This window comes from Hypanus sabinus, chromosome 20 (genome assembly GCF_030144855.1).
Source record: "Hypanus sabinus isolate sHypSab1 chromosome 20, sHypSab1.hap1, whole genome shotgun sequence".
NCBI lineage: Eukaryota > Metazoa > Chordata > Chondrichthyes > Myliobatiformes > Dasyatidae > Hypanus > Hypanus sabinus.
The window spans coordinates 47,065,311-47,085,160 of record NC_082725.1 but is presented as its reverse complement, the minus strand read 5'-3'; positions in this window follow the sequence as shown (position 1 = coordinate 47,085,160).

The following is a 19,850-nucleotide window of genomic DNA, read 5'->3' as shown; positions in this document are numbered from 1 at the left end:
ACCCACGAATTTTGGTTTGGGAATGTACAGTAATTATATCTTTGTGGCACACACTCATCCACATAGGAATTAATGAAGTTGGCAGCAAGTGCAGCATATTCATCCAGGTTTGAAGGTGAATCCATGAATACAGTCCAGTCCACCGATTCAAAGCAGTCCTGTAGGTGCTCCTGTGCTTCCCTTGTCCATACCTTCTTGGTCCTCACTGGTGGTGCTGCAGTCTTCAGTCTCTGCTTATACTCAGGGAGTAGAAGTACTGTAGAGCTAGGTGATCAAATTGCACCATCTCGGATCACAAGACGCTGCAGCGGATAGTGAGGTCAGCTGAGAAGGTCATCGGGGTCTCTCTTCCCCCCATCACGGACATTTACACTACATGCTACATCTGCAAAGGAAACAGCATTATGAAGGACCCCCGCACTCTTCATACAAACTCTTCTCCCTCCTGCCGTCTGGGAAAAGGCACCGAAGCATTCAGGATCTCACGACCAGACTACGTAATAGTTTCTTCCCCCAAGCTATCAGACTCCTCAATACCCAGAGCCTGGACTGACACCTTACTGCTCTATTGTCTTGTTTATTATGTGCACTGTTTTGTGTACTCTATGCAGTCCTGGGTTGGTCTGTAGTCTAGTGTAGTTGTTTTTTTTCCTCTCTGTGTTGGTTTTTACATAGTTCAGTCTAGTTTTTGTGCTGTGTCATGTAACACCATGGTCCTAAAAAATGTTGTCTCATTTTTACTATGTACTGTACCAGCAGTTATGGTCGAAATGACAATAAAAGTGACTTGACTTGACTTGACTTGACTTGATTTCCTGAAGTGAGGGCATGGAATAGCACTGTAGGCATTCTTGATGGTAGTGTAACAGTGGTTCAGTGTGTTGTTTCCTGTTAAATGATCTGTTGATGGTAATTGTTTAGTGATTTTTTTCCAACTGACCTGGTTAAAATCCCTCAAAATGATGGTGAAGGCATTAAGGTGTGCTGTTTCGTGCATATTGATCCCATTGCTCAGGTCATCTAAGGCCTGATTGATATTGGCCTGAGGTGGATTGTATACTGGTACAAAATGACCCCGGAGAACTCCCGTAGTAGGTAAAAGGACGACACTGTACTGATAGATATCCCTGGTCTTTTGATCAGAATTGGGACAGCACTTATTTATTTGTGCAGCAAGAAGAGCTGATCGTGAGGCATATTCCTCCATATTTGCTTTTGAGAGACTCTATAGATCTATCTTGAAGATGTATAGTAAACCCGTCGATCTGGATTGCTGCATCCAGAAGGGGTTAACCAGGATTCCAAGAAACAAAGGACACACACTGATGTCCCTCTGATTCAGCACTCTGGCTCTGAAATCATCACTTCTATTCACCAGAAACTGCATGTTTGCCAGCAAGGTAGTCGGTATTGGGAATTTAAAAGGTTTCAAAGATACATTCAATTTCAGAGAAATGTATGCAATATACATCCTGAAATGCTTTTTCTTCGCAACCATCCATGAAAACAGAGGAGTGCCTCAAAGAATGAACGACAGGGGGAGGGGAGCACTGGAGAGAGATGGAGTGACTCGCAGAGAGAGAAAGAAAAGGGGGGGAGGGGGGAAAATAAATAAATCAGAGATGGGGTAAGAAGGAGAGGAGGGGCATTAACGGAAGTTAGAGAAGTGACGAAGGATCTCGGCCCAAAACGTCGACAGTGCTGCCTATAGATGCTGCCTGGCCTGCTGCATTCCACCAGCATTTTGTGTGTGTTGCTTCAACTTCCAGCATCTGCAGATTTCCTCTTGTTTGCTCTGAATATCCCTTAAGGTTTTTGCAATGTTCTCCAATGAGTTCTCATCCCTGGGTTTTGGTGCTGGTAACACCAAAATTATAAATATCTCTGGCACTCTACCAACAGGATTATTGCCTGTCTCTTTTCATATACATTTTCCCCTCTGTCCCCTATCATTCCCAACACCTCATCAAGCCTTCTCTTGGCCAATACTACATTTAATTTATATTAGTCTCCATCCCACAAGAGAAATATATTTCCTTCTCTCCTCACCTCCCCATGCTCTACAAATTAAAGCAGGCTTGATTTCTAACTTTTCCTAGTTCTGTTGAAAGGTCACTAACCTAAAACTTTCCACCGATGTTGCTGCTGGACCTGCTGTGTGCCTCCATCATCTTCTGTTATTTCCTTAACACTATTTTTTACATAGTGAAACAGATCCACTTAATCCACACACAGAGCTAATGTGCTCCACATCTCACATTCTTTCCCTGCAACCCTTAGCATGCCTGGCTCTCTCTCCTGTGTTGACACAATGGAACTCCACCTTCTTGTCTTCCCATGAATGAAACACTCTCATCCTCAAGACTGGTGTGATGATAGTGGATTTCTTTGAGCTAGTGTACATACGACCACTAGGCAGAACAGACCTATCCTGCTGTCATCAGATTCTTGAACTGACGTCTTATGTGCTAAAAAATGAGCTCTCCATCTCCCAGTCTACTGCTCTGGGGCCCCTGTACTTTATTTGAGTACCTGCACTACCCTATCTCTATAACTGTAGACATATTGCACATTCTGCTTTCTGTTTTACTGCCTTAATGTAAGGGTAGAGAGGGGTAGATAGATTCTTAACAAGGAGGGGTGAATGGTTACCAGTGCTTGAAGCAATGAGGTGTTGAGATCACAGTTAGATCAGACTTGAGCCTGCACCTGCCCCTAATGTTTATATGTATTATGCATAGTGGTCAGTGTAATGGTACTGCGGTGACTGGGGATCAATTCTCTAATCTGTCTGTAAGGATATAGTACATTTTCCCATGACCACATGGGTTTCCAAAGATGTAGTTAGGATTAGCGAGCCCGTGGGCATGCTACGTTGGCACCAGAATCATGGTGACACTTGTGGGCTGCCCACACAACCCTCGCTGATTTGATTTGATGTAAACAATGCGTTTCACTGTATGCTTTAATGCACAAGTGACAAACAAAGCTAAGCTTTATCTTTATCTTTAATCTTTTATTATGGTTTGAAGCATGAGGCGAATGTTACTTGACGTAGAGAAATAAACTGCTCTGGGGTTTCATTACTTCCACAAGTGCATTGACTCGTAATAAAATTCTGAAGGTGGTTGTTATTCCTGTTGGGAAAAATAAAACCTTTTTCTTTGCTTTACTTGTTGACATGAGAAGATAATTTCCTACTATATTTCACTATTTAAAATGAAGGTGAAATATATCTTCCTTTTCATGTTCTTCCTGACTGGAGCCTACCTACTTACACCTGGTTTACAGGAGAAGTATTCACTGCAACAATCTGTTATAACCTCAGATAGATTATCAGGTGGCTGACCTGTTCCATTTATAGACCTATTTTGCAACTGTGGTTCATTTTATTGTCTAAGATTTTATGACTGCCTAAATAATAATTTAAAAAACACATTTTAGAGGAAATTGTTCTTTGTGAAACATTTCCAGTTTCACTCATGGTGGGGTAGAATACTCCGGAGATATGTGACGGAATATCACTCAACAGTTTATTTTGCCACAATGTCCCACCACCCAACTCCCCCACCCCACCCTGTTCTTCCGCTTGCTTCAGGAGTGACAAGTGACAAGGTCAGTCCAAAGAGGGTAAACATTTCCTTCCTGTGACTGCGTAAATGGTGAAATGGGATTCCATTACAGGCTGGAGGAAATGCTGGGATATTGAGCAAAACACACAGTGGTTCCGAGGTGTGGTCAATGGCAGTGACAGGCAAGTCAGCAGTCCCGTATCCACTCCCTCCAGTTTAGGTGATGCACACATACAATGTGTTCAATTACCCATTGCCGGAAATTTCCTGTTCTCTTCTGTTTTACTAACCCAAAGCAGTACTCCTCCCTTTTGTAATAAAGTTCCACCAGCAGCCCTCCAAGTTACCACCCTGTCTGCTTCGTCAAGATAATGAAAATTTGATAATGGTGATGAACTGCAAAGCCAGGTCAAGTTTGACCCTGGCTTCATCTCTGCAGAGCTCCTGCCACTTCCACACACTCACGTGTCCTTTTTCTAGTTATCAAGGAAGGCTGACAAACTAGACTGGCCAGAGGCACCATTACCTTTAAGAATAGGGGCAGACTATTCAGCCCCTTCAAGCCTCACCCATTCAAAGAGATAAAAGTTGACTGCAAAATCCTAATTACCTTTGCTTTAAAGAAAAACGTATTCCTTGTACATAATGAGGTAAAATCTACTACATGTGGAAGAGCTTCCTCGCCAAATTTCCTTTAAATGAAAGACTTGGTCTAGCAATTCATTCCCACTCGGTGTCTTTATATTTTCAATATAGTAGTTGTTGTGCATGCTATTTTTCTTCTGGAATTTAGTTTCATTGACAATAAATTAAACTACATTTCAAAGGTAGGTCAAAATGTGTAGCTGTTGCTATTTAAAGTATTTTGTGTCAGGGTGTGGAGAGGAATTTCAGGATATTTCTCTCTATCCGCCTTACAATTTCCATTCAATGTTACAGATACAACCATTTCAGCTCTTTAATTCTTTTTACAGTCTAGTGAATATGAGCATGAGAATCTTTCCTCATCATCTTACCCTTACAGTCCTGGTAATAAATACCCAGGCGAATTGTAACGTTCTCTTTCGAAGCCCAATAATATGGTCTGAACAAAGTTCTTCATAGCTCTGCACAAATCTTCTTGGTCTTTTGTACTTTGGTCCTCCGGATATAAAATCTTCTGCTCTGTCAGCTTTTTTACTTCTATTTTCAAATGTGATATTACAGCATCTGGTCTCTCTAGTGGATCTAAAACATCCCATGGCCAAAAAAGTTGTGATATAGTCCACATTGCCCGAAACAACAACTTCCTTCAATCAACTTCACCAAAATACAAACTGAGTGGCCATTGTTGCTTGGGAATGTTTCCAGGGAATGAATTGGCCGTGGATTTCTTACATTATAGTAAGTGCCACTAAAATATTCCAATGGCAATAAGGCATCCTGAGATTATAAACTATGCTACTGTATATACACTCTTCCTATTTGTGCCCGATCTAGGGACATGTATTCAGACTCCAGACATGCAGTATTTCTAGCATTTTACTGTTAAATAAATACTTGGATTTATCATATTTTGACACTACCCATATTACATGTATCTCCCACATATGTGTGCACTAACATCAGCTAAAAGTCTTTCTTTTCTGGACTTTTCTGCACTCTCTTATTATGCTTTTTTTACATTGACAATATATTTGATTCATTGGTAAATGAAGATTTATGTCCCTTTTACATTTTCAAAAACCATTTGTTGTGGCCCAGGGAAAAGTACCCAATCAGGACAGCAACTACTTTTTCAGGTTTATTTCCTTTATCTGTTTTAGATGTTTAAGTGCCAGAAGAGGGTCTTAAAACAAAATGAATGACTTTACAATCAGGTCCTGCCAGTACAATCTCCGTTCAACCTTCGATCCACATACTTGTGTATCAACAGATTGCGTATGTGGTATAAAAATACAAAGAAAACTGCACAAAACTAATGCAGTACTAATACGGTAGTGGCAATTCTGAAGGAACGTGATACAAACAACATTAGAACTTGGCTGGTGAGGAACTTTGCAAGCCATGCTATCTAGCGTCGAGTTCTTTACTCGTGAAAATCTAAAGCATCTACATGTAAAACATGTCAAATTACCGATATTCTCAAGTCGCCAACAAGCATTAACAAATTCACATGGATATTGTAAATTAATGCTCATATTTCCTCACTCAGCCCAGTTCCTCTGGGGGAACTTGATTCCAACACCCCAACAACTTTTGCCACAGAAAACAAAACGGTTTCCCCACTAACCCACGCGTGCGTAATGACGTCACCACCTCCCCTTAAAGGCACAGACAACTATTCTAGCATTACCCAGATGGATTCATTAACGATAATGAATAGCATTCAATGGTCACCCAGTTACACATTAATATATATAATAAATATATGTGGCTTTAGCACAGAGCCTTGTGGAATACTAATAGTCACATAAATTTAATCTGAATGTATAATAATCTCCTATATGAAGTCTTCTAGGAGTCCTTATGATCTAAAACAAAATCATGTATCCTTTCTCAAGCATCCATCTAGGTTCATTATTTATGATCACCATTTACAAATCCATCCCAGCTTTCTCTAAAGATTGGAAATTTCACTAAATAATTAACTATTCTGTTTTTGAGTATGGATCTGAATTTTTTAAAGGAGAGCAACTATATTTTCTCTGCTGGGACTGATAGAAATGAATGTATAAATGTACCAAATATGATGGATTGCATTTGTTCCTCAGCATTACACTAGAAACAGATTACACAATATTTCATCAATATTTTTGGGAGCTCCTGGCTCCTGTGATTCTTGTATTGTCTACCAGAACATGGAGAATAGAACAGTACAGCCCACAATGTAGTGCCAAACCAACTAAATTAGTAAACAAATGATTTGCTAAATTAATCTTTTCTGTCTACACAATATCCATATCCTTCCATTTTCCTCACATACATGTATCTATCTAAATGCCTCTTATAAGTCCCCAATATTTCTGTCTCTATCACCACCCCAGGCAGTGCATTCCAGGCACCCACACCCTCTGTGGAAAAAACTTGCCTCCCTCACCTTAATTGCGTGCCTCTTGTATTAAACAATTCAACGCTCTCTCTAAAGAAGCCATGGGTTCCCAAATGTTCATAATTCCTATTCCTAAGAATTCTCTCCAGAAACTTCCCTGCTACTGAAGTGAATTCAATGGCCTACAATTTCCTGAATTATTCCTGGTTCCCTTCTTGAATAATGAAACAACATTAGCTTCTTGCCAGACTTCTGGGATCTGCCTGTGGCTGGAGAGGACAGGAAGATATGGTCAAGGTGCCAGCAATATCCTGTCTTGTCTCTTAATAACCTGGGATATATCCCATCAGGCCCCAGGGACTTATCCACCTTAATACTCTTTAAGAGACCCAACACTTCCTGCTCCTCTAACTCAAAATATCAATAACATAACACTGATCTCCCTATTCTCCACATCTTTCTATCTGGTAAAGACATATAATGTACTCATTAAGGACCTCACTCACATCCTCTGCATCCAAGTAAATTTTCCCCCCTTTATCTTTGAGTTCTCTTAGCTTCTCCCTAATTATCCTTTTGCTCTTGATGGATGTAGAGAATGCCTTGGGATTTAATCTTTAATACTCTTTAATCCTACTTGCCAAAGATTTTTCATTGCCCTCTCCTGGCTTTCCTAATTCCGTTCTTGAGTTCTTTTCTGGCATCCTCGAGGGTTCTGTTTGATTCTAGCCTCCTAAGCTTTACATGCTTTACATACTTTTGCTTCTTATCTGAATCCATCACCTTCCTTGACATCCATGGTTCTCTTACCTTGCCATTCTTGTCCTTCCTTCTTACTGGAACATGCCTGCCCTGCACACTGCGCAGTTGGTCTTTAAACATCCTCCACATGTCAGAAACACACTTGCCCAAAATTAGTTGATCCGAATTAACTCTTCCCGGTTCCTGCCTAATGTTCTCTTAATTTGCCCTGCTCTAATTTAATGCTCCCCGGAAGGTCCATATTTACCTGGTCAATATCTTTCGGTCAAGATGGTGCCTGTGTACAACACTCCCGTGGTCGACATCTTCTGGATAGATCATGAAACCATTTATTTCATTTATTTTATGTCTTTTACATTTATTTTTCATCTCAGTTGTGATTCTGGAACTGTTAGAGCCTGTGATTTGGAGTGATTTGAAGTGATCCTGTACTCTGCAGTCTCTGAAAGGACTCCAGGAGACAGAAGCAGCGGGCATGAGCCTCATGATGTGAAAACTGCGGGATGGGCGCGAGCCAATGTTCAACTCCATTTCGCCAATTAAAGCTTCCACTGTTTGCCGATTAAAGTGGCAAGGGAGATTGAAACCTCAAGGTGAATGTGTAAGGTGAGCGCAGGCTGCCTGCCTTTTGATCACTGGTGGGATTGCTCTGCTGTGGAGAGGGGAAAGGGTGCCACTGTGCCCGATTAATGTTACCCAGGTTTTCTGTGTTTTGGATATGGATTTGGACTATGAACATTTTTTCAGTCGTATAGTTTTTTATATTCTGTATCTTTTGCTGATCTTTCTCTTTTTTTGTGTGCGGGGAGGAGGATTTGGAAGTTGATGTGTCTGCTCCTTTTCTGTTTGCTTTTTTTCCTGGGGAGCTGGGATTTAGGGGTTAATAATTGTGCTGCCATTCTCTTCTTTCTTGGTTTCGCAGGTATCTGGAGAAGAAGAATTTCAGAGTTGGATGCTTTGATAATAAATGAAACTTTGAACCTTTGAACTTATCTATAGCTATCTTAAAATCTAAGGAGTTGTGGTCACTTCCCTAACTGTTCACTCCTCGAAAACTTAGTCACCAGACCGGGCTCATTACCTAACACCAGGTCCAGTACAGCCCATCCTCCTGTTGGACTGTCTATATACTGATTTCAGAAACGCTCCTGGACACACCAACCAGATTCTGACCCATCTAAATCCCTTGCACTCAGAAGCTTCCAGTTTATATAAGGGAAGTTGAAGACCCCATGACAACAACTCTAATGTTTTTACACCTTTCCTTAATCTGCTGGCATATTGGTTTCTCAAGATCCCAGCGGCTACTGGGGATCTGTAGTACAAACCCACCTTTCCTATTTTTGAGTTCTACCCATATAGATTCATTGAAGTTGCCCTCCATTATGTCCTCTCTGAGTGCAGCTCCTTCACCTATTGTACCTCCCACTTTATCTTTTCTAAAGCATCGAAACCCTGGAACATTAAGCACCCACTCCTTTCCCTTTCCCAACCAAGTCTCTGTAGTGGCCACAACATCACAATCCCATGTACTGATCATGATCTAAGTCCATTCCTTTACCTACAATACTCCTGGCATTAAAATACACACTCTTCAAACTATCTGTCCCATCGTATTTATTCCTTTGCTCCTGCCCTGACATCTACCTTCCTCTCCATCCCTCCACTGTCTAAGCTGGTGCTTTGGTTCCAATCCCCTACCAAACTAGTTTAAACCCTTCTGAGTAGCTCTTGCAAACCTGCCAGTCAGGATATTAGCTCCCCTCCATTTTAGGTGCAAACAGTCCCCCCTGTACAGGTCACCCCACCCCAGAAAATGTTCCAATTATCTATAACCTGAAATCGTGCCTCCACTACCAGTTCCTCGGCCACTCGTTCATATGTACCGTCATCTAGTTCCTGCTCTGACTAATGTGTAGCATTGGGAGTAATCCGGTGATTATCACCTCTTCAGCCTTTTCCCTAATTCCCTGTACCAACGGCACAGGGCCTTTTCCTCCTTTCTACCCACGTTATTGGTGCCAATATACACCACGACCTCTGGCTGCAAACCCTCCTTCCCCTTGAGAATATTCTGCAACAGCTCAGAGACATTCTGGACCCCAGCACCTGGGAGGCAACACATCATCCAGGCACCTCTTTCGTGGACACCGAATCGAAGCTCCTATCGCTATCGCTATGCCGGACTTTACCCTTCCCTGCTGGGCCTCAGAGTCAGTCACAGTGCAACAGGTCTCACAGCTGCTCCTAGGCCCTGATAGGTGATCCCTCCCAGCAGTATCCGAATGGGTATATGTGGTGAGCTACATATACCTGTCTGGACACGCCCCCCCTCCCCCCACTACTGACTGCTCCTGTGGCTCCTCCCACAGACCCCGGTATAAAGGCGATTGGGGCCTGAGCCCTGCCTCTCAGTCTCCAGGATGTAGCATGGTGGTCAATTGCTGTTTGTTCTTTCTTCCAGTCAATAAAAGCCGATATCTCGCCTCATGTCTCGGAGAGTTATTGATGGTGCATCAATTTTATTGACTGGCAGCAGCTGTGGTCGGTTTCGGGGAGTTCGGGGACTCGCGACTGGCAGTGGTGGCGGTGAATTCATTCGCGGTTCAGACTTGCAGACCTTGGCGAAATGGCCCTTCTTCCCGCAGCTGGAGCAGGTAGCTTCTCGGGCCGGGCAGCATTTTCAGGGGTGCTTTTTGAATCCGCAGAAGTAACACTGTGCGGACTTGCGACGGGCAGCAGCAGCGGTGGTCAGTAGCGGGGTATATGACGAAGTCCCACAAAACTGAGGATTCCTGACAGTGAGTGGTGGGAAGGCCACAGTATACTTGTTGCTAAGGGGAATAGCCTCAGGGGAATCCTACTCCTTGAACTTGCTTTAGTGGCTGTACAGAAGATCACATAAGTGCATAGAACTGTGGAGGACAAAGGAGCCTGATCGTTGTTAGCCTGTTCACTGACAGACAGTAACTTCAGTGTGAGGAATTGACAAAATGCTTAGGGTACTCCTGTGGGCTAAAGTAATGGTGGGAATGTACAGAATACACAACCATTAACATTGAGTTAGGGTTCACTTTAAGAGGCTCGTCTAACGTGATGACATAATTATGTAAAGGACTTTTACCACTCTTTGTGGTCAGTTTTTTAGATTTCAATCAATGAGTTATATGGTCTTTCTGTTAAACATGCCTCTTGTTGTTTTATTTGCGAATTCTACATCAGTGCTTTAGGCTGATTCTAGAATTGTTGAATATGTTGGTCAATGCAGTTGCTTTGAAACTGCTGGAGTTTTGGGACAAAAATGCCGCTACTTGGCTTGTATAAGCTGTGGCTCAATTCACACTGCAAGAAATCACTGTGGACAACACAAAATTCTACTGTGTTGTAGCGATCGCTCAGAATTTCCACAGCTGCGAGAGTGGCGAGTCTGCTGGAACACCCGCCTGAACATGACAGATACTGATAGCTGAAACCTCTCCTTTTACAGGCTTTTGGACTGTCAGGGTCTGAATGCAGCAAGCAGCTGCTCTCCTGACCTGGTCTCAGCAATGCACAGCCAGTGGAGGTAATGGACCACATGCTGTCTCTCCTGAGGAATCACCATCCTTGATTTATTTTTAAAGAACTCTTCTTGCCTAATGCCTAATCAAGTTCCATAGCCCTGCCTCAATAAGCCCAGTCAGTAAGGCCTCCAACAGGAAGCTTTGACACTCAAAGCTGCTGTGTAGGTTGACTCTGTGGTTAAGAAGGTCTTACAATGCATTGGCTTTCATCAATCATGGGAACCGAGAGGTAATGTTGCAGCTATGTAGGACCCTGGTCAGACCCCACTTGGAGTACTGCACTCAGTTCTGGTCACCTCACTACAGGAAGGATGTGGAAACCATAGGAAGGGTGTAGAGGGGATTTACAAGGATGTTGCCTGGATTGAGGAGCATGCCTTATGAGAATAAATTGAGTGAACTCAGCCTTTTCTCCTTGCAGCGACAGAGGTTGAGAGGTGACCTGATAGAGGTGTATAAGATGATGAGAGGCATTGATCGTGTGGATAGTCAGAGGCTTTTTCCCAGGGCTGAAATGATTGCCACAAGAGGTCAAGGTGCTGGGGAGTAGGTACAGAGGAGATGTCAGGGGTAAGTTTTTTTTTACTCAGAGAGTGGTGAGTGCGTGGAATGGGCTGCTGGCGGTGGTGGTGGAGGTGGATATGATAGGGTCTTTTAAAAGACTCCTGGATGGCTACATGGAGCTTAGAAAAATAGAGGGCTATGGGTAACCCTAGGTAATTTCTAAGGTAAGGACATGTTCAGCACAGCTTTGTGGGCCGAAGGGCCTGTCTTGTGCTGTAGGTTTTCTACGTTTCTATAAGAAATGCAAAACAGACTATGCTAGATCTGTGCTCTTGCCACACTCACTTTGGTATGAACGCTAGGAAGTGTGGACCATCTTGCAGCTTCAACGATGCCAGCACATCGGGGCATCAGAGGTCTGTGAACACCATGGGTTCTAGCAGTCAGGGTCGTCTACTGTTCAGTACGAACACCCTTTCAGGGCAACGCTTCCTGTGCGACAAGGGTGCTCACGTGAGTGTGCTGCCTGCATTGCCTATTGATGAGAAAGCAAACAGTGATGAAACCTCACTGCAAGCTGCCAACGACAGCAAGATCCAGACTTATAGCACACAAGTGATGCTCTGCTTCAATGGGCGATGTTACACATGGGGCTTCACCCTGGCTAAAGCAGCTTGACCTCCACTCAGTGCAGAATTCCTGTCTGCCCAAGGACTATTACTCAATCTTAAAACCTGCTGGCTTGCGGATGTTAAGAACTTTGGGTCAATACCCTGCTCCCCCGGTATTAAACGTGTGAGTTTGCTCAACGGCTGGACAAATGCCCAAACCTCACCCAGCCCATATCCTCCACTACCATTAGAAAACCTGAGGTCGAGCACCACATTCCCACGACTGGCCCACCTGTCCATGCCCGCGCATGTAGACTGGACCAGACAAGCCGGAAACTGAATAGCTGAGTTGGACAACATGGAAAAACATGGCATGGAATGCTGGTTGAATAGGCCTTGGGCTTTGCACCTCCCTGTGGTTCATGAGTCCGTTGGTGGTTGCCACCCCTGTGCGACTACTGGCGCCTTAACGAGGCCACCACCCCTTATCATTTCCCGGTCCCACAGATCCTAGACATCTTGGCAGGTTTAGTTGGAAAATTTATTTTTCCAAAGTCAATCTAGTTAGATCCTGCCATCTGTGTGCACAGTGGACATTTCCAAAAGAACCATGATAACCTCTTTCGGCCTCTTTTAGTTTCCACACATTCCATTTGGGCGGAAAAATGCAGCACAAAATTTCCATGGCTGATGGACTCTGTATAAAAAAGACTTAGATTTTATTTTTTATTTTGCCTGGATGACACACTTGTCACCAGTGCATCCAAATCTTAACACATATCTCATCTCTGCACAGTTTTTGAGCACTTCAGCCAACATGGGTTGATTATTAACCTTGCTGTAGCAGCTTCGGTTGTCAACCATTGACTTTCTTGGCATTAGAATCCGCAGAAGGTGTGAAACCCCTCCAATCGAAAGTAGCCGCTACTATGGATTTTATAGCACCCCACACTGCTGAAAAACTACAGGAGTTCTTGGCATGGTGAATTTCTATTACCACTTCATTGTGCGAGCTGTTGAACTTATGCTCCCTTGTCTAGTACGCTTAAAGGCATTACCCCTAATCGCATGCATGACTGGTCAGAGGACATGACCAGGGCGTTTGATGATATCAAAGGAGCTCTTTCCATTACAACCCTATTGGCATACACACTCCCCAAAGCACACGTAACCATTACTACTGACACTTCAGGCTACGCTGTGGGTGCTGTGCACAAACAGTTCTTCAGAGGCGTGTGGCAGCCACTCACCTTCCTCGGCCAGCAGCTCCGCCCCCCAAAAGTAAGTACAGCACATTTAACCGTGAGCTTCTCAGTCTCATTTTCATTTTCATTTTCTTCTAGAGAGTCGCCCCTTGTGCATGCAATGGCCAAAATATCAGAACTTTGGTCTGCATGGCAGCAACGCCACCTGGCTTACATATCGGAGTTCACAACTGATATACAACTTATCAAGGGGAAACCTAATACTGTGGCTGATTGCGTCCCACGGTCAGCCATTGAGTCCATGCACATGAGGATTGACTATGTTGGCATGGCAACCGACCAAGCTACTGACACAGAGGTCCAGGCTCACCGAAAGCATTCACAGGCCTGCAGTTGGCTGACATTAAGTTTAGGGAAGCTGGAGTTTCTCTCCTGTCTGATGTCTGAACCAATCGCCCTAACCCCATTGTGCCCACAAACTGGAGGCAGACTGTTTTTAACTCCGGACACGTCCTCTTGCACCTGGGCTGGAAGGCCTCACAGAAACTGGCTGCACCAAAGTTTGTGTGGCACGACCATAGAAAGGACATCTGTGGATAGAGTGCAGCCTGTGGAGAGTGCCAGCAGGCAAAAATTAATTGCCATATCCAGGCGCCATTGGCACTTTTTGAGATCCTTGTCCACCATGTCAATGTGGACCTTGATGCTCCTCTTTCCCCTCCTCGTGGTTACACACACCTTCTTACCATAGTAGACCATACCTCCACCTGGCCAGAGGTCATCCCTCTAGTATCAGCAACGGCCGCAGACATGGCTCGGGCATTCATCCGCACCTGGGTTGCTCTGTTTGACACCCCATCTGATATTCCCTTTGACCACAGTCCCCAGTTCATCTCAGACCTCTGGGCTGCAATGGTCCAGAACCTCGGCATTAGGCTACACCACACCACGACAATTCAGCCACAGTCCAATAGTCTATGCAAGCAGGTTCACCATCCTTAAAGACTGCTCTGAGAGCTTCCCTGACAGATGAGTGTTGGCATGATCATCTCCAGTGGGTCCGGCAGGTGCTCAGACCAGCTCCAAAAGAGGACCTTCAGTCATTAGTCACTGAGTCGGTACACAGGCAGACATTACAAGTGCCAAGGGATTTTATTCCTGACGCTATGACTGCCTTGTCAGCGTCTCAACAGCGTTCCGCAATCCTCAGTAAATTCAATTCCTCTGCACCTATTCTTACCTCCCAACATGGCGTACAGCAGTCTTGGGTTCCTGTTCACCTACATTCCCCCTCATTTGTTTTTCTACACCATAATGCACACAGACATTTCCTTAGACCCGCTTATGATGGGCCCATTCTGTGTTTTGGAACAGAGAAAAAAAGACTTTTATCCCAGATAATGTTTTTCGGTAGATTGTCTTAAACTAGCCCAACAAGAGCTGGAGGATTATGCCATCACAACATGAGCATGTCAACACACTGTGGATGAACCAGAGGCTCCTGCTGTTCTTCAATCCATGAAACACAGAACACGAGCCAGGTGGTTCATCTGAGCTCCAGACTGGCTCCCAGTGCCAGTTTTAGTAAATTCTGACCTGCATAGGGTAATGTAAATGGTGGAAATGTGCATAATTCACAGCCACCGACACTAAGTTGGGTTTCACTTTAGGAGGCTGGTCTGTCATGATGACACAATTATGTAAAGGACTTCCACCGTGCTCAGTGTACAGCTTTATGAAGTTCCATAAATGAGTTGTTATGGTTTTCTCTTAAACATAAAACACCTCGTGTCATTTTATTTGCGAAAACCTACACTCCAACAGCAGTTGCTGTGACTGACACATTTACTAGCAATAAGGGTAAGGATATCAGGCACATGGAAACCTCACCGCTGGACGTTCTCCTCTGTGTTGCACTCACTTTGAAAATATATCTTCAGTTATTCATTGTCACTGAGTCCAAATGCTGGAGCTGCCTCCCTACCAACATCACAGGGCTGTTTTCTCTAGAAGGATTATGGCAATTCAAGAAGGTCACACCTCACTACATCCTAGTGATACACTTAGATACACTAGTGAAATTTAAGAGACTACTAGACAGGTATGTGGAGGAATTTAAGGTGGAGGGTTATATGGGAGGCAGGGTTTAAGGTTCAGCTCAACATCGTGGGCCGAAGGGCCTGTACTGTGCTGTACTATTCAATGGTCTATGTTCTATCCTCAAGGGAGACAAAGGCTGTAGAATAAATGCTGGTCTTGACAGTGATGATTTAAAAAAAATTTTAAATATGCTGGCCATGACAAGTTTTGTCACCTCCATTGAACATTAGTTTGCAACTTTCTGTGGGAGAATTAGAAATCATAATGTCTTTGCAGAAGTGTAAGTCTTGGAAGTTAATTCGGGTGCTGCATTGAGCTTACTGCGCTGCATGCCTGATGCCCCCTGATGTGCAGTGCATTGCAAGATGATATAACATCAAGGAACGCAGACTGGGTTCAACTTTTGCCAGCTGTGTTTGACTTTGAAAGGCATCAAAACTGATTTGTTCATTGAGCTGAAATGTTGAAATGGTGTCCAGGGTGCAGTATCTCCAGGGAGTCACTACTGGAAAGCTCACTGCCAGAACAAGCTCACATGCATCACATTAGTGGCTTTTCAGTTTTACAAGTATTGAAGTAAGGGTTGTCAGCCCTCTGGGATTGTCCTGAGAAACTCAGTGAATTAGAGATTAATTGCCATTCATCATGTAGGTGAGCACTGAGAGCAAAATTATTGGGTCATAAAAACAAAATGTGTGTTTCTTTCACTCTGTTTGAAGGCTTTTATTTATTAGTTATAACAATTCTTCAATGGGGAGTGGAGGTAAAGATTGAATTTTCAGCACCATGTCCAAATCAAGTTGGTAAGCCCAAATATAAGCCTCTTTGCTATGCTAATCAGCTGTTCACAGTATGTATTATCACCCAATATGGCACCGATAAGATAATGTCATGTACCCATCTTGAAAGGAGCAAACTTTGTCATTTCAACCAGTCCAAAGTCGGTGGCCATTAGCTGGAACATACGTATCTATACACTCAGTGTGGTGACAAGGAAAGGATCATGATGCATTGCCTAAGGAGATTAAGGAGTCACTGCATTCATATTTTGCTGAACTGTGAATTTGTTTAACTTTGTAAAAACATTTTTAAAAAGAAAATGATGAAGTGTGCCATGATGTGATTATGCATGAATAATATATGTATAATTCAATTTTTATAAGAAAACAAATAGTTTAAAGTAGACAGAGTATAGGCAAGCAAATCTATCCAGTTAGCCCCTTTTCTAATCACAGAGTGAAACTGGGCAAGAGTATTGACTATGATTCAGAGCAAATTCCATTAAACTTGTCCTCTGGTACTGTCTCCCCATGATAGTTTTGTTTTCCTTCTGGTACCCCAGTTTCCTCTCACATCGCAAAGAAGTGAGGGTTGGTGGGTTAATTAGTCATTGTCATTTGTCCTGATCATGTAGGTGAGTGGTAGTGGTTGGTGGGGTGGAGGGGGGAGTGTTGATGAGAATTGATCTGTAAAGAGGTCATTCAAAATTACAAATAGTCGAGGCTAATTTTAGAACCAACTACTTCAACCTGTGTTTATATTGTACCTCCAACACAATTACAACCACTAGAACATGATCTAATAAAATTTAGCAGCAAGTTACATGAGAATTGGGGAGCAATAAACTTCCTTTCGTCAAAAAGGTTAGCTTGAATAATCATCTGAAAAATAAACACAAGAAAGCAGGGAGGGAAATTGAAAAACTTCACCTGAACCATGAATGCTAGATTAAGTACCCACTTCATCCTAATGATAACCAGTTTTCATGTTTCCAACAATATTGAATTGCTCTGCAAACACTAGTTGCAACAGCAGTGCTGTGGCTTAAGTTACTGATTTCCAGTTCTGAAGATAATAAAGATACAATGAGAATGGAAATGTGTGACCGATTTGCCTTTCCTTCTTGACAGCAGTGTCCTCTGTTTTGGTACCTGTTTCTTTCAGATGATTTATTCTTTCAGTTCTTTTGATCAAATCTTAGATGACTTTGACTGAGATCATGCATGTCAGTAGACGTTATCTTTGATGGAGGGGTGATCTGACAAAAAAATTAAAATTCTAAGAGCAGCTTGAGTAGATAGAGAAAACTGAACAATTTCCACTGGTGGGAGAAACAATGACCACAGCGAGTATCAGAACCAGGAGACTTGGAAAGCTCAGAAAACTCTTCTCACAAAGGTTACAGGCTTTCTAAACATCTCCCCTCCAAAAATCTGTGGATGGCGGGATGATAAGACTTTCCAGTGCTGATGACAATAGATTTTTGATAGATCGAGGGATCAAGAAATGCAGGAACAGCACATGAACACAAGAGACTACAGATGCTGGTATCTGGAGCAAACCAAACAGACAAATTGGACAACTACACACACAAAATGCTGGTGGAACACAGCAGGACAGGCAGTGTCCATAGGGAGAAGCACTGTCGACGTTTCGGGCCGAGACCCTTCGTCAGGACTAACCGAAAGGGAAGATAGTAAGAGATTTGAAGGTAGTGGGGGGAGGGGGGAATGCAAAATGATAGGAGAAGACCGGAGGGGGTGGGATGAAGCTAAGAGCTGGAAAGGTGATTGGCGAAAGTGATACAGAGCTGGAGAAGGGAAAGGATCATGGGACGGGAGGCCTCAGGAAAAAGAAAGGGGGGGGGGGGAGCTCCGGAGGGAGATGGAGAACAGGCAAACAACTAAATATGTCAGGGATGGGGTAAGAAGGGGAGGAGGGGCATTAACGGAAGTTAGAGAAGTCAATGTTCATGCCATCAGGTTGGAGGCTACCCAGCCGTTGTATAAGGTGTTGTTCCTCCAACCTGAGTTTGGATTCATTTTGACAATAGAGGAGGCCATGGACAGATATATCAGAATGGGAATTGGACGTGGAATTAAAATGTGTGGCCACTGGGAAATCCTGCTTTTTCTGGCGGACCGTGCGTAGGTGTTCAGCGAAACGGTCTCCCAGTCTGCGTCGGGTCTCATCAATATATAAAAGGCCACACCGGGAGCACCGAACACAGTATATCACACCAGCCAACTCACAGGTGAAGTGTCGCCTCACCTGGAAGGACTGTCTGGAGCCCTGAATGGTGGTGAGGGAGGAAGTGTAAGGGCAGGTGTAGCACTTGTTCCGTTTACAAGGATAAGTGCCAGGAGGGAGATCGGTGGGAAGGGATGGGTGGGACGAGTGGACAAGGGAGTCGCATAAGGAGCGATCCCTGCGAAAAGTAGAAAGGCAGGGGAGGGAAAAATGTGTTTGGTAGTGGGATCCCGCTGGAGGTGGCAGAAGTTACGGAGAATTATACGTTGGACCTGGAGGCTGGAGACAAACTGGGGAGACCCAGTGAGTCAACAACATCTATGGAAGGACATGAAATCTCAATGTTGTAGACTAAGACATGTCTCAAACCAAAATGTTAACTGTCCATTTCTCTTCACTGAGCACTGACTTCATCTGACTCACTAAGCTCCTCCAGCAGTAGGTATATTGCAACCCATGAGAGAAACTGAGGCTCAGATAACTTACTGTCCTTTACGCCACTGGCATTTATGGCAGCAATGAGGGTCCTCCATCTGTGGTGATGCTCAGGGCTTGTTTCATCATCTCAGTAGCTTCCTCTTAGTTCACACTACTGTCAGTGATACAAGTCCTGAGTGGAGTCTTAGGAATATCATCGCACTCAGGTGTAGAAGGCTTCATCATCATTGTTTTGTTTTGCCAATCAGGGTTGTTAGCCCCGAGCTGTATCTCCAAACCTGGAGGACTGGTGGACAACCCTTATTCTGGCCTCTACCCTTTGGCCTGTTTGACGTGGGTAACCCTACCAAGAGCCAAAGCATAAGCTCCGGACTCCAGCCAGCACAGCTCTCCAGGTCACTGAGGCACACGAGCCTCCAAATCATGACAAGGTTGTGGTCATCTTGGAGAAGACTCAGATAAAACATAATCTAATAGAGTTGTAGGGTAAGTTCAAAGGGATGAATGTCCTGCTCTTCATCCTGATATTAAGAGCAGGCTGGCAAAAGCAAGTCATGTGATATCCCAATTCCACTGCATTGTTTGAAACCTATCCTCTAATAGTTCTGTCGGGTTCCTCCAAAGGACAGAAGTTAGCACCATGGTTCTAACAGTTACTTCAATTTCCTTGTCACTAACTGGGTAGCTAACCTGCAATGGTGAAAGTATATTCCACGGGCAGTGTACAATATAGTATCCTGGGATCTAAACAAATATGCACATACACGAAGCAACCTGGATCCATCATTTGTCCCTCTCCCCAGTGTATAATGATCTCTATGATTTCTTTGGTCCTCATACACACAGGATGGTTTATTTCTTGCTGGAAGGTAAAAATTTTGAAACAATGAAATAATGTTTCCTGTTTATAGTTATTTCCCCCAACACTGACATCCAACAATCCTTTTATTTGCCATCATTCATTGAACCAAACAGAACCTTTTTGCTTTTCCCTAATGAAAAGCAACTCTACTGGTTCTCTAAGGATACACTAC